General features: G+C 43.8%; 1 pseudogene; it reads right to left on the bottom strand.

Annotated features, from left to right (window-relative positions):
* LOC112909893 (TOM1-like protein 1) overlaps positions 1-12453 on the bottom strand; it is a 42716-nt pseudogene extending 30263 nt beyond the window's left edge.
* Between the last annotated feature and the right edge of the window lie 476 nt (positions 12454-12929).

Raw genomic sequence — 12929 nt, 5'->3', positions numbered from 1 at the left:
GAGACCCAGGCAGAGGGAGAAACAGGCTCCATGCAGGGAGCCCGACGTGGGACTCGATCCCGGGCCCCGGGGTCACACCCTGAGCTGAAGGCAGATGCTCAAACACTGAGCCCCCAGGCGCCCCACCACTTTGCATTTCTAAGGGACAGTTATTGAAAGTAGGTGGCTCAACGCTGGGCCTCTGATTTTCTGCAGGCCTGAACATACACAGTTTGGAAATAGAAAATGAAGGGAAGAAAGTAAACATTGTTCTGCATATTAATGTGACACAGTGATGCTACTGAGAGAACAGCACCTTGAAATTTATGAGCAGTTAGAAACTGATTCCTCTTCATCTCTCCGGGTCTAGACGGTCTAGACGGTGTTGCTGAACTGCTTTCCCTCACTCGTTCAGCCTGGCCCTCCCCTCTGCGTTGAATCCCCCTGGATGTGCTGGTGACACCCACACTTGCATCTCTTAGCCTGACAGCCCCATTTGCATGTCATGTCTAAGTCGCCCCCGTCTTCTCCGTCTCCGTTAATGGCACCATCATGTACAAAGGCTCCGGCCCCAGGCCTCCTGGTCATCGTCCATTCCTCCTTTTCCTCCCTGCTCACATCTCATTCAGTGGCAAGTCCTGTGAATTCTTCCTCCAAAATGTATTACATCCCAGCGCTGTTCGCCGTCCCTCTCTACCACCATCACCTCCTCCTCACCTGCTGCTGGAGACTTCCACGGATCTTCCTGCTTCCTCCCTTGTCCCCAAGAACCTATTCGCACAGATCAGGCTGCGGTAATTCTGTCAAAGATATAGCTCCAATTATGCCCCACTCCTGTTTAAGCCCTTTTAAGGTCATTGGATGGGACTTAGAATGGAATCTAAAGGGGATCCCTGGGTGGCACAGTGGTTTAGCGCCTGCCTTTGGCCCAGGGCACTATCCTGGAGACCCGGGATCCAGTCCCATGTCAGGCTCCCAGTGCATGGAGCCTGCTTCTCCCTCTGCCTATGTCTCTGCCTCTCTCTCTGTGTGTGTGTGACTATCATAAATAAATTAAAAAAAAAAAAAAAGAATGGAATCTAAAGCCTTACCATGGCCCTGGGCTTCACCTGATCTGACCTGGCCCTTGCCTGCTTCTCCATCCCATCACCATCACGCTCCTCCTTCACGACGTTGGCCTCATTTTCCTTCTTTGAATATACTGAACTCATTCCTGCTTTGGATCTTTTGCAATTGCTTTTCCCTTTGTCTGGAAGTCTCCATCCCAGGGCATTGCTGGATTCTGTTCGTTAGGTCACCCACTCAGAGAGCCCCTCCTGACTGCCCTGTATGACGCCTTTCTGCCCCCACCCTATCTCCTAGGTCTTATAAGCAGGAATCATTTTGATTGTGTGTCTGTTTCTCTTAAAGAGGTCCCACGGAAGACAGCCCGGTCACATGGGTGGATAAAAGGACCATTTACAAAGATTTAGGCAGATAAAGGGAAACGAATAAGTGATGGAAGTACTTCTTATAGCAACAATAACAGAAAACTGTTAACACCCCAAGGCCTGAATGGGGCAGGAGGTGAGAGTAGCTACTTGAACCTGGAGAAAGTAGCTGTAGTTTACAGGAGAGGCCATTTGGCACGTCTTTGGCCCAGCAGACAGGGTGTCAGGGGGAAGAAACACTCAGACCTTACTTTCCTGCTTCCATCCAGACTTTTGCTGCTGCTCTTCAATGACCAGATTCAACCAGAAGGTGAAGGGCATGACTACCAACTGATGCAATCCATAAAGGACTGTCTCCAAGGTGTAAAGTTGGCTTGAAAAGAGAGGAGAGAGGATCCGGGAGGGCAAACAGAAGGTATCCACACACACCCCTTACTAGAATGCATGCTTTATGGGAGAAGCAACTGTCCTCCGAATCTAGGAGAGTTCCCGGCACACATAGATGCCCAGCAAATATTTGTAGAATAAATGAATGAGAATTCTTTGTCTTTGGAGGATGTGTCTGTTCCCCCCCGCCCCCAACCATTATTAGCTATAAAATTGGAGAGAGTAAATAGATGTGCCTTCAGTTCACACTGCCGGAGCGGGAAGTTGGGAATGGATTCACTCTGGCAGGTGTGTGTCCTCCCAATGCTGGGCAGTGCTGTTGCAGCTGGGAGCCTGCCCCTCCTAACCCTCCAGCTGAAGCCCTGGTCAGGGTGTTGCTATACGCTTAACTACTCAGACTTGGAGAAGCATACCTTGGACTGGGTCGTGGGAGGGGATTGATTCTCCAAAAGGAGAGCTGAGGTTTCCCAAAGGATGGGTTGAGATTCACGAAGAGGAAGCATGAGGGAAGCACTTTTGTAAGAGTGTGTAAGTCTGAGGGTAGGAGTTCCTTGAGAAGGATGTAACTTGTTACCCTCTGTATGTGGCACCTGAAGCCCTTTAGCTGTCTGTTATGCAATCTTTTTCCTTCAAGTTGAAAGAGAGAGTATTAATATTAATACCCCTTTTTTCTTAAGGAAGATACACTAAAGGGCCATTGCACATGTGCTTGTATTAAGGAATAATGAACAGCATCTATATAGATGTGTTATCAGCAATTCTCCTCTCTTGACACCTCCTAATATATATAATGAGAGACATGTTCCTTTGTTTAAGGCCTCATGGAATTTCACCAGGCCAAAGTCTAATAGAGCTTTGTCTTGAGTAAAGGCCTAATAGGATTAGGCCTGGGGGGAAGAAAACTCATTGTGGGCCTTTTAGTTTGTGCCTCCGGAAAAGTTAGGGGTGGGGAGAGAGACGGAGACAGAGAAACTGAGAAAGGGAGAGGAAGGGCAGATGGACCAAACTTTTCAGAAAGAGGAGATAAATTTTACTACCTCCTTTGGGCCATCTCACACATACGTGATTTCATTTATCCCTTAGGACAATATTATGATGTCAGGAGTTTTATTGTTTCATTTCTACAGTTAGGTAAACAGATTAGCCAAGAAATTGAGTTCCCCAAAATGAGAAGTCTGGGAACAGTTCCCTGCCTTTTTAGTCTTGTACCTCTCAAATCCATTCTGTCCACCAGTAGAAAAACTCCAATGAAAGGTTGCTGGGAACTCAGTTGTGACAGGAGGAGTTCTCCTTTCTTTCTCTTTGCCTTGGCATTTTTCTGATACAGTAGACTTTGCCCTGGACAAGGTTCCAGGTGAGCATGAAGGATTGATGAGGCCCAAAAGGGGTGGGAGGAAGGGAGTTGGTACATTTGTATTTCATACTCTTTCTGATGTGGAGGACATGATAAATGTTTTGGTTTAAGAAAAACCTTCCATAAGAAAACTCTTCTGAGGCGCCTGGGGGGGCTCAGTCAGTTAAGCATCTACCTTCTCAGGGTCCTGGGATCGAGCCCGAGTTGGGCTCCTTGCTCAGGGGGAATCTGCTTCTCCCTCTTCCCCTCCCCCCACTTGTTCTCTCTCGTGCACCCACTCTCTCTCAGATAAATAAATAAAATCTTTAAAAAAAAAGTCTCTTCTTTTAAAGAAGAGATAGCGAGTTAATGTGAAAACTATCTTCCTAACCTAATAATATCAACAATGATTAGGAAGCAATACAGATAACGTATTGAGGGTAATCAGGAGTGAATATTGCATAAGTCAGTGTAATGATCATCATTTCTTGAATTTCAAGAAGGAGAAGGAACAGAACTTTCTTAGAGAACATGGAAATATTGGCACAATGGATTATCCCCTTCTCCTGCTGTTTTTGTAGTCAGAGAACAAACACTCTTTGTGTAAAGGAAATTTGGGGTTGAGCAAGGAGAAATATGTTAACTCAGACCTTTCTTTATTACTGGGTAAAAATAAGAGAGAAAGCATGAGAGGAATAATTTTTGGAAGAAAGGTTTATGCAGGAGAAAACACAAAGCCATGCCTAGCTGTATCTGGGCTATATCGTGAGAAGGATTTATTTACTTTCAGACTGATCCTGCCCACAGAGCATGAGAGCATGAGGTGAGGCAGACCAACCCATGTGTGATAACACTCTTGTTCTAGGCTCGATTATATTGTTTTTGAAACTTAGAGAAGATTCCACTGCCCTGGTACCAGTACTGTGTACTTACTAGTTGTGATAGATATCACTATTTTTCACTGATATTTCCAATTTTCCTCTCCTCCTCAGACATATGAAAGACTATGTTTTCTTGCCCCTCCATTTGTTGGGTGGGACAATGTGACCAGTTCTAGCCAGTAGGCTAGGAATAAAAATGGCACGTGTCCCTTTTGGGGAAAGCAGTTAAATGCTGATGTGTTATTTTCTGTCTTTCTCTTAGCATGGTAGACCAAGAAGTATCACGTTGAGATGGAGAAACCCAAGATTGAAGCCTGGAATGCTGAGCCACTACATGGAAGACAAATGTCCCCAAAAGCCACCAGGACCTGCAGTGAATTTGTGTGAACAAATCTTTGGTTGTGTCCATGTCTGAAGATTTAGGGAGATGTTTATTACCACAGTCTAAACTAGCCTATTCTTAGAATATCTGATGGGTGGACACACACACACACACACACATATACACACACAGAAGTCAAGAAGAATGTACAAAACTGGCTCTTCATTCAGTTTCTAATTATATCTCCTAAGTCCCACAAATTACATAGAATATGATGGTCTAGAGATGACACTCCTCTCCCTTTTGCCACCAGCTACTCATCTGGGGTACCTGTAACCTTGGCTCTTAGGGCCACCTCTTGTGCTTGCTTCTCAGGTGGTCATTGCTCAAACTAGTTGTTCTAACTCCCCTCACTCCCAGAACCTGGCAGCTTCCCCTTCCTAGCCTCTGGTGTGCATTTTAGTCATTCCATTTTGTTCTAAGGCTTAAGGTATTTAGGATTCTTGCGGAAGGATCATCATTAGGGCGGTGAGGATTTTCCCATCAAGATGTCTGCTATTAGCAGGAATTCTTAGAGTTATGAGGCTGAAAGAATCCAGTATTCTGGATTGTGTGTACATTGGTCTGCAGTGTGTCGCAGGAAGAAGTGTTTGTGTGTATGGGGAGAGGTAGCAAGAGGAGGGAAACAGACCACCTTTCCCGCCACACTAAGAGACAAGAAAATGAGGCCTATCTCTGGTAGGATTCTGTGAATGCCCAGTAAACGCCAATAATGATGATGCCTGACTTTTCATTTATATGGTCTTATTTTGTTTCTGCCCTAACCTGAATGTGGTGTCAAGGGAACTATTAATGGCTGCTATTCAGGGACATGTGACTTGGTATTTATATATTACCTGCCCACTTCATAAAGTGCTAATGAATGTTTGCAAAGCTCTTTGAAATCCTCTGGTGAAAGGTGCAACGGTAAGTGAAAAATATTATTATTATTATTAGAAGGTAATAGACAGCTTTGAATGATTGGTCATAAGAATAACTGACATAGCATTAAAAGAAGTGCCAGAAATCATCCAGACGTTTTCAGCTCCTCCGGCCCTATCAGCCTCCACATTACATATATTACACTGTTTCCCTGACACCCATTCTAATAACTGTATAATTCACACATTAAATCACCACTTCCAGGGAAAGGTTGAGCTCACTCACAGCTCTATTGATGGTGACACTGAGAGGATATTAAATGTTGGAAGGTCTAAAATGGAGGCGAAGTGCTCTTAGGTGGAGAGGCCAGATCTAGCCACTGAATGGCCACCATGTTTAAGAGGATATGAAAAGAGAATGAATCAGAGACACCTTGGAAATGGAGAGAAAACTTTAAAATAGATGCAGGATGGGAAATCCATGAAAACAATCAAAATCTAAAGTGAGATAGCCGACACATAGCCAAATTCTTTATTGTATGCCTTCTCTGGTTTGAAAAGTAGTGGCAACACAAAAGGATTTGGGTTTCCTAATTCCTTTAGCTTGGAGTTGTTTAGTATTTCTATCTTCTGCATAAAACTCAGTCTTGGTTAGGGTTGGCAAGTTACTTCCAACTTTTCTCACTAACTCTGGTTGGATGGCTGGATGGATGGCTGGATGACGGTAGCCACCTAAAGTACGGTATTGAGAATTATGGGGGCACATTTGGCCTTGGAAGGAAAGAATGCTATGATCCATTAGCAATGTCTGCCCAGGCAGAGGGAGAAGGAAGACTGGCACATATGGGGACTAGGCCCCACAGCTTGGGCTTAGTTCAAGGCTGCTTTTATTGTGACTTATAACCAAAGTTATTAAAAAGTAGTCCAGGAGATGCTTCTTGATCACCTGCCAGCAGAGGCCAGAAAAGCTTGTGTTCCTGGTCCTGTAGGAACATAATAATCCACGTCTCCTGGAAAGGAACTCCTACGTCTGTCTGGCACCGTGATCTTTCTGACTTATGTCAGGAGACACCTCTATATTGCCTGGCTTTAGTTGCCAGTGGGACTTATGCTTATGAATTCCATAGGACTGTAACCAGCCAAGAAACATTTCTTAAACATCTACCATCCTAAGGCATAGTAAGAAGCAACCAGCCCAGGAAATTTGTTTTTTCTGTGATGGAGGCCCATTAGTTTACCATCATGAATGCAACCAGGGGTAGGCTTCTGATTAGGCATGCATCTTGAGGTGGACTGTAATCCTTTCCAGAGACCTTGAAGAGCAGGTGCTGTCTTTTTTTTTTTTTTTTTTTTTCCGAGCAGGTGCTGTCTTCATGCTCACCCTCTGCTGTGCTCCAGAGTGCCAGCGTGAACTGGAGGGAGTGTTACATGATTTTGGTGCTCTAGTTTTTGTGTCTGGAGATCAAGTTTTTGCAGTTGCCACCTGGGGGGGATGCCTCTTAATTGCCTGGTTCTGGTGGCCAGGGGCACTTGCATTCCTGGGTCCCAAGAGACTGTGACAATCAGAGGGATGGTTCTTGGCAGGCAGGCTATCATCCCTATGGCACTGCACACATGGCAGACCATGGTACACTCCCCAGTATTTCTGTGAAAGACACTTGTCTTGGAGTTTTGGTATGAGGTGCAAGATTCAGGTTTGGCACACATTTAGTGGCTTCTGGAATTGCTCTCAAAGAACATAGGCTATGGATGCCATCTTGCTGCTTTCCCTCTGACCTGCTTCACCTCACCAGTATCACCCAGAAAAGAGTTTATCTACTCTTCACAAATTATGTGACTGCTGCTCAGGGGACACCTCCAGATCCCTGGTTCTGGTGGCCAATGGGGCTTGCACTTGTAGTCCTATAGGACTGTATATATCTACACACTTCAGAAAGTTGATGCCTGAGGGTCTGGTTTTAGTCAGCCTGAATCTAAATGCTGAGATCCAAAATAAATAAATAAATAAATAAATAAATCCACGCTGAGATCCTCCCCTTTGGTACATTGACAGGTTTCGGCACATTCTCAACCACTGATAGCTATTTAAGATGTAATAGGCTACTTGGAAAAGCACAGAGGTTTGGGAGAAAACCAAGAGCTGAGGCAGGGTTAAACCAGGGTCATCTCCTATACAAGGCCACTTCTCCAAGACTGGAAGAGGTATTTGTTTCATCTACCAAATAGAAACCAACATAGAGAGTCAAGCAAAGTGAGGAAGTAGAGGAATATGCTTCAAATGAAAGAACAAGATAAGACCTCTGGGGAAAACAAAGTTAATGAAATAGAAATAAACAATTCAAGTGTTAAAGTGTGCTAATTAATGGTCATAAATATGCTGATCAAACCTGGGGAGTCAAAAGGATGAACACAGTGAGCACTTCATCAAAGAGATGACTAATATAAGAAAGTACCAAATAGAAGAAGTCCTAGAGTTGAAGAATACAATAGCCGAAGTAAAAAAAAAATATATATATATATATACTAGAGGGATTCAACAGCAGACCAGATGAAGCAGAAGAAAGAATCGGTCAACAAAAAGACAAAACAGTGGAACTCAACCAATCAGAGCAGCAAAAAAGCTAAAAGGATGAGAACAGGTGAAAATAGTGACTTACAGGGCAACATCAGATGTTCCCATCATAGGGTCCCCAGGCAACTAAAGGGAGAGGGGAAGAGAACCAAAAATCTTATTTGAAGAAATAATGGCTTAAAACTTCCCTAACATGGGAAAGGAAACAGACATCCAGATCCAGGAATCCCAGAGAGTTTTATATAAGATAAATCCAAAGAGACCCACAAGAAGACATATAATTTAAGTGTTAAAGGTTAAGGACCAGGAGAGGATCTTAAAAGCAGCCAGAGAAAAACAACTCGTCACATACAAGGGAACCTTTGTAAGACTAGCAACAGAATTTTCAGCAGAAACTTTGCAGGCCGCAGGAGAGCAGTATGATATATTCAATGCACTGAAATAGAAAAAAAAAGGCTTCCAACCAAGAATTCTCTGCTTGGTGGTTATCAGTCAAAAATGAAGAAGAGATGAAGAGTTTTCCAGACAAACAGAAGCCAAAGGACTTCATCACCACTAAACTGACCTTACAAGAGACAGCAAAGGGATTTCTCTAAGCTGAAAATTAAGGGTGCTAATTAGTAACAAGAACACATGAAAGAATAAATCTCACTGGAAAGGCAAATATAGTAAAGGTAATGGAGTAATCTTTTAAAGCTAGTATGAAGGTTAAAAGAAAAAAGTAGTAAAAAGTAACTATAATTACAATAATTACTTAAGGGATACACAAGATAAAAAGATACAAAATATGATCTTAAACACGTAAAACATTGGGAGGAGAGCTTTACAATGAGATGAAACTTAGGTTGTTATCAACATAAAATAGACTCAACTATAAAATGCCAAGAGTAAAAGAATTAATCTTATATCATTGTTGCAAAGATTAAATGAGATGATACATGTAATTTAGAATAGTGCTAGACACACAGTAAGCTTTTATAATAATTTTTAAAATATTTTATTTATTTAATTGAGAGATGGCAAGCACAAGCAAGAGGAGGGGCAGAAGCAGAGGAAGAGGGACAAGCAGGCTTCCTGCTGAGCAGGAGCCCATTGAGGGGCTCCACCTCAGGACCCTGAGACCAAGACCTGAGCAAAGTCAGATGCTTAACTGACTGAGCCACTCAGGTGCCCTAATCATAATCATAATCATGATCATAAAATTTATTTTAAAATTTAAAAATATTATTAAAAGTTTATGATTTATTTGTACTAAATATTTTGTTTTATATTTTGTTTTTTGAGTTTTTTTTTTTGCTTTATACTTTGAATTTGCTTCATTTTATTCTTTTTTTACGTTTTGCCTCTTATTTTTGTTCTCATGCTCTTTGTTAGTTTAAAGGTACACACAATTTGGCTGTAAATAGTTAGAATGTTCATCTGAAGCCTATGTGAAAATGTACTAGAACTTTCCCTATTGTCCTAGAATTGCAGCTAAAGCCCAATAGGCCATGTTGGAAATGTGCTATTATTGAGGGATGATCTCCTCCCTCCGGGGCTTACAAGAATTGCCAAGAAGTATGTTTGGCCTGGCCCTACAACCGCCTGCCTCCTTTCAAGTGACCCTAGTCAATATAAAGCGAGGATTAAGAGTGAGGAGTTAGCATTAAGGGGGTGAAGTGTTTGAGACTGTTCCCTCCACTGATCCTAACAGGGACCTCAAGAGACCCACAGGTCAGGACAGGGTGTCCTGAAGGAAGAGGAGACTAGCCTTTCATTCTCCAGTTATGACTGCATAGCCAGGAGACTTGTGATTTGTCCCCAGGGCTTGTGACCATATAGAAGATAATTATTATGAGTCAAGGCACAGAACATAATCAGTATTTAGACACAAAAGAGTGCATTAGTAGCAAAGATACTAAAAAGATACTGAGGGGCACCTGGGTGGCTCAGGTGGTTAAGTGGCTAACTCTTGATTTTGGTTCAGGTCATGATCTCAGGGTCCTAGGATCAAGCCCCATTATCAGGCTCTATGCTCAGTGTGAAGTCGGCTTGAGTTTCTCTCTTTTCCTCTTCCTCTCCCTCCGCTAATGCTTGCTGTCTCTCTCTTTCCACTAAATAAATCTTTTAAAAATCTTTTTAATGTTTTTTTTTAATTTTTAAATATCTTATTTATTTATTCATGAGAGACACAGAGAGAGGCAGACACAGGCAGAGGGAGAAGCAGGATTCCTGTGAGAAGCCTGATGTGGGACTTGATCCCAGGACCTTGGGGTCATGACCTGAGCCCAAGGCAGACACTCAACCACTGAGCCCCCCAGGTGTCCCTAAATAAATCTTTTTAAAAAAGTAAAAGAAAAAAAGGGATATTGAGCTAATTTTTGTAATTAGCATCCCATGTGTGCCAATTACAAAAAATGGTTTTTAGGCTACTATAGCAAAATCTAGAAATTTGAGGTGTTTAGCATCATATCCTTCCAAGAGATAGTGCAAGTGTAGTGGTTAAGCATTGATTTTAGAACTGGATTATATAAGTTCAAATCTTAGCTTTCTTTTTGCTCGTTGGTGGCCATTTACAGCTGGGGTCCCCATGCCTCAGTTTGCAGTAAGTGGTATTCAGCTTGAAGGGGGTGTTGGCCAAATTAAGAAAGTTGGTGTATCTAGAGCTGTGCTGTCAAACGGAAGAGACTAATGAGCCATATATGTAATTTAAAATGTTCTGGTGGCCTCATGAAAACCCAGGAAAGGGGAATAGGTGAAATTAATTGTAATAATATATTTCATTTAATCCAGTACATCCAAAATATAGTTTCAATGTGTAATTAATACAAAATTATTAATGAGATATTTTACATTTGTTGTTGTCTGACTCTTCGGCATCTGTAATTTATACTTACTGCACAACTCAGGTTGGACCAGCCTCATCCCACGTGCTTATAGCCATGAGCGGCTGGTGGCCACTGCGTCCGACAGCACAGCTGTAGGATGTTTAGAAGAGCACCGGGTGCATGCGAGCTGTAATACGAGGCTTATCAATTCTTTTACCTTTCAAATATTTTTCAGATGGATCACCTTTCTCCTTCTCCACTGACATGCCCGAGACCAATTTATCATCATCATCTTTGCCAGGAAAGATGGATTAGCCTCCTGCCTTGGACCCCCCCCCCCCATATTCACTAGCCACAGCCCTTTGCTCTCTGTTCTTCGTACTGAAGTTCAAGGCATCCTTTCAAAATATGGGTCTGATCATACCCCCACTCCTTTGCCCCCGAACCTTCCCTGAGCCACGTTCGTGCTCCTCTGAGCTTTGCCACTAACCTTTGTTCAGTTCCTTGCGGAGTCCTTGGACATGTACCCCCATCTGTAGCCTTCCCTGCACATCCCCCTTCCTTTGTATCTTCTTGGGAAGCCCTTTCTGGTGGCTTCGGTCTCTGTCAGATAACTTTGCTAAACTGCAGGCATAGAATCCTGTTCTTTTCCCAACGCTCTTTTCTCTGTTTGTAATTTTGCTTTTGTTAGTGCAGTAAATTAGTTAACCTGCCTGCTGCCCCGTGTAGACCATAAATTCTTTCAGGGCAGGCACTTCATTGGTCTTTGTTCACCGTTTTGTCCCCTCCATCTAGCTCAATGCCTGGCACTTTGTGGGCCCTCATGAAATATGTTTAAATGAATTACTGAAATAAGTAAACATGCAAATATTGCCCGACAGGACCCAGCAAAAACAGAGTGAGGGGAATTTAAACCAAGGAAGAAAATGACACAAAGTCAGCTTTTAGTTTAAATTATTAAAAGATAAGAACAGAAGGATTCTAGAGTAGAACGCACCATGTAACAAGATGCAGAAGGCTTCACAAACATGGGAGTACCGACGTTTGGACTGACGTAGACAAAGCCGTGAGCAGACGGTGTCCTTAACCACCCCAAGTGTATAAAATCAGCCTGTAAGGAAGAGAAAGAAAAGGAGGTGGGGAGCATGGAGGAATATTGTGGGCCATCTTTTACTTCTCTGGTGCCTGAGAAAGTAAGTGAGTTGGGCATGGGGGAGTATGGCTGGAAGAGGGAGCTTGGGGCCTTTTGACCCAGATTTTACACGATAGACCTGTACTCTCTTCTCTGTAAACAGCTGAACTATAATGGAAATTCCAGGATCTCAGCAAACAGTAATGAAATGGAGCTGGTCCATGAGTCAACAAATGTTTTTATTTTCCGTAAGCTGCGTGCTGGGAACACTGTGGAAAGCAAGACCGCTTGGTGTCCGTCTCTTTGGGTCTAGGGATGACATCAGTTTCATACTTCCTTTTTCAGTTCTCTGTCAACTGAGCTCGGACCAGGCCAAGTAAGGGTTAAAGTGGAGTGTCTGGACACGTAAAGTAAGTGACGGTAAAGGTGGTTCAACGGATCCCACCAATAAGGCCGTCTACTATGTATTAGAGGATGGGGGAGACCCTGAGTTGAAGAGTTCTCCAATATTGCCCCCCTCTGGAGAGTAGACGACTACTCCCAAGAAATCATGGAAAATGGATGAGAGCGTCTACTCACTGCCGACGTGAAGTTCCTGTCCAATCGGTTGAGTGGAGTGAGAACACCAGAGAGAGGAGCAAGTCGACTCCGTGTTGGATGAGCCACCTCGTGCCCCTCCCATAAATTCATCGCGGAGACCCAGTAGGGATTTAGGCCGCGCTCACGTAGTGTCTGTCGTGCATCTGGCGGCTCTCTGGAGCAGCACGCCTTCAAGCGGTGAAAGAAACCCCGGGCTCTGTTGTCTCAGCACGACTTCCAGACCTCCAGGTGACCTCTAGGTGGCCAGGGCAGTGGAAGAGAACTGTGGCACTCACTCCCTCAGCCTGCGGGGGACATATGTCACCGTCATTCACAGCCCCCCGGGGCAGAGGGAGTCACCGTACAGCCCCTGACTGCAAACAAGTCTGTGACGGGCCAGCTTCCGTGTGCCCAGGAAGGAGGGCGACTGGATGCTCGTGAACGTGAGGAATGTCCACCACGCAGGAGATGCCCTTAGGGTGCCCCTGAAACATCCGAGTGGGACTCTCCGATAGGCAGCTGGACACAGGGGTCTGGAGCTGTGGGCCTCAAACTTGACTGTGCGTAAGAATTATCTGGAGGAGACG

Source organism: Vulpes vulpes, chromosome 2, assembly GCF_048418805.1.
Source record: "Vulpes vulpes isolate BD-2025 chromosome 2, VulVul3, whole genome shotgun sequence".
NCBI classification, from domain to species: domain Eukaryota; kingdom Metazoa; phylum Chordata; class Mammalia; order Carnivora; family Canidae; genus Vulpes; species Vulpes vulpes.
Note: the sequence above shows the minus strand (reverse complement) of the source record. Positions and strands in the feature narration are given on the sequence as shown.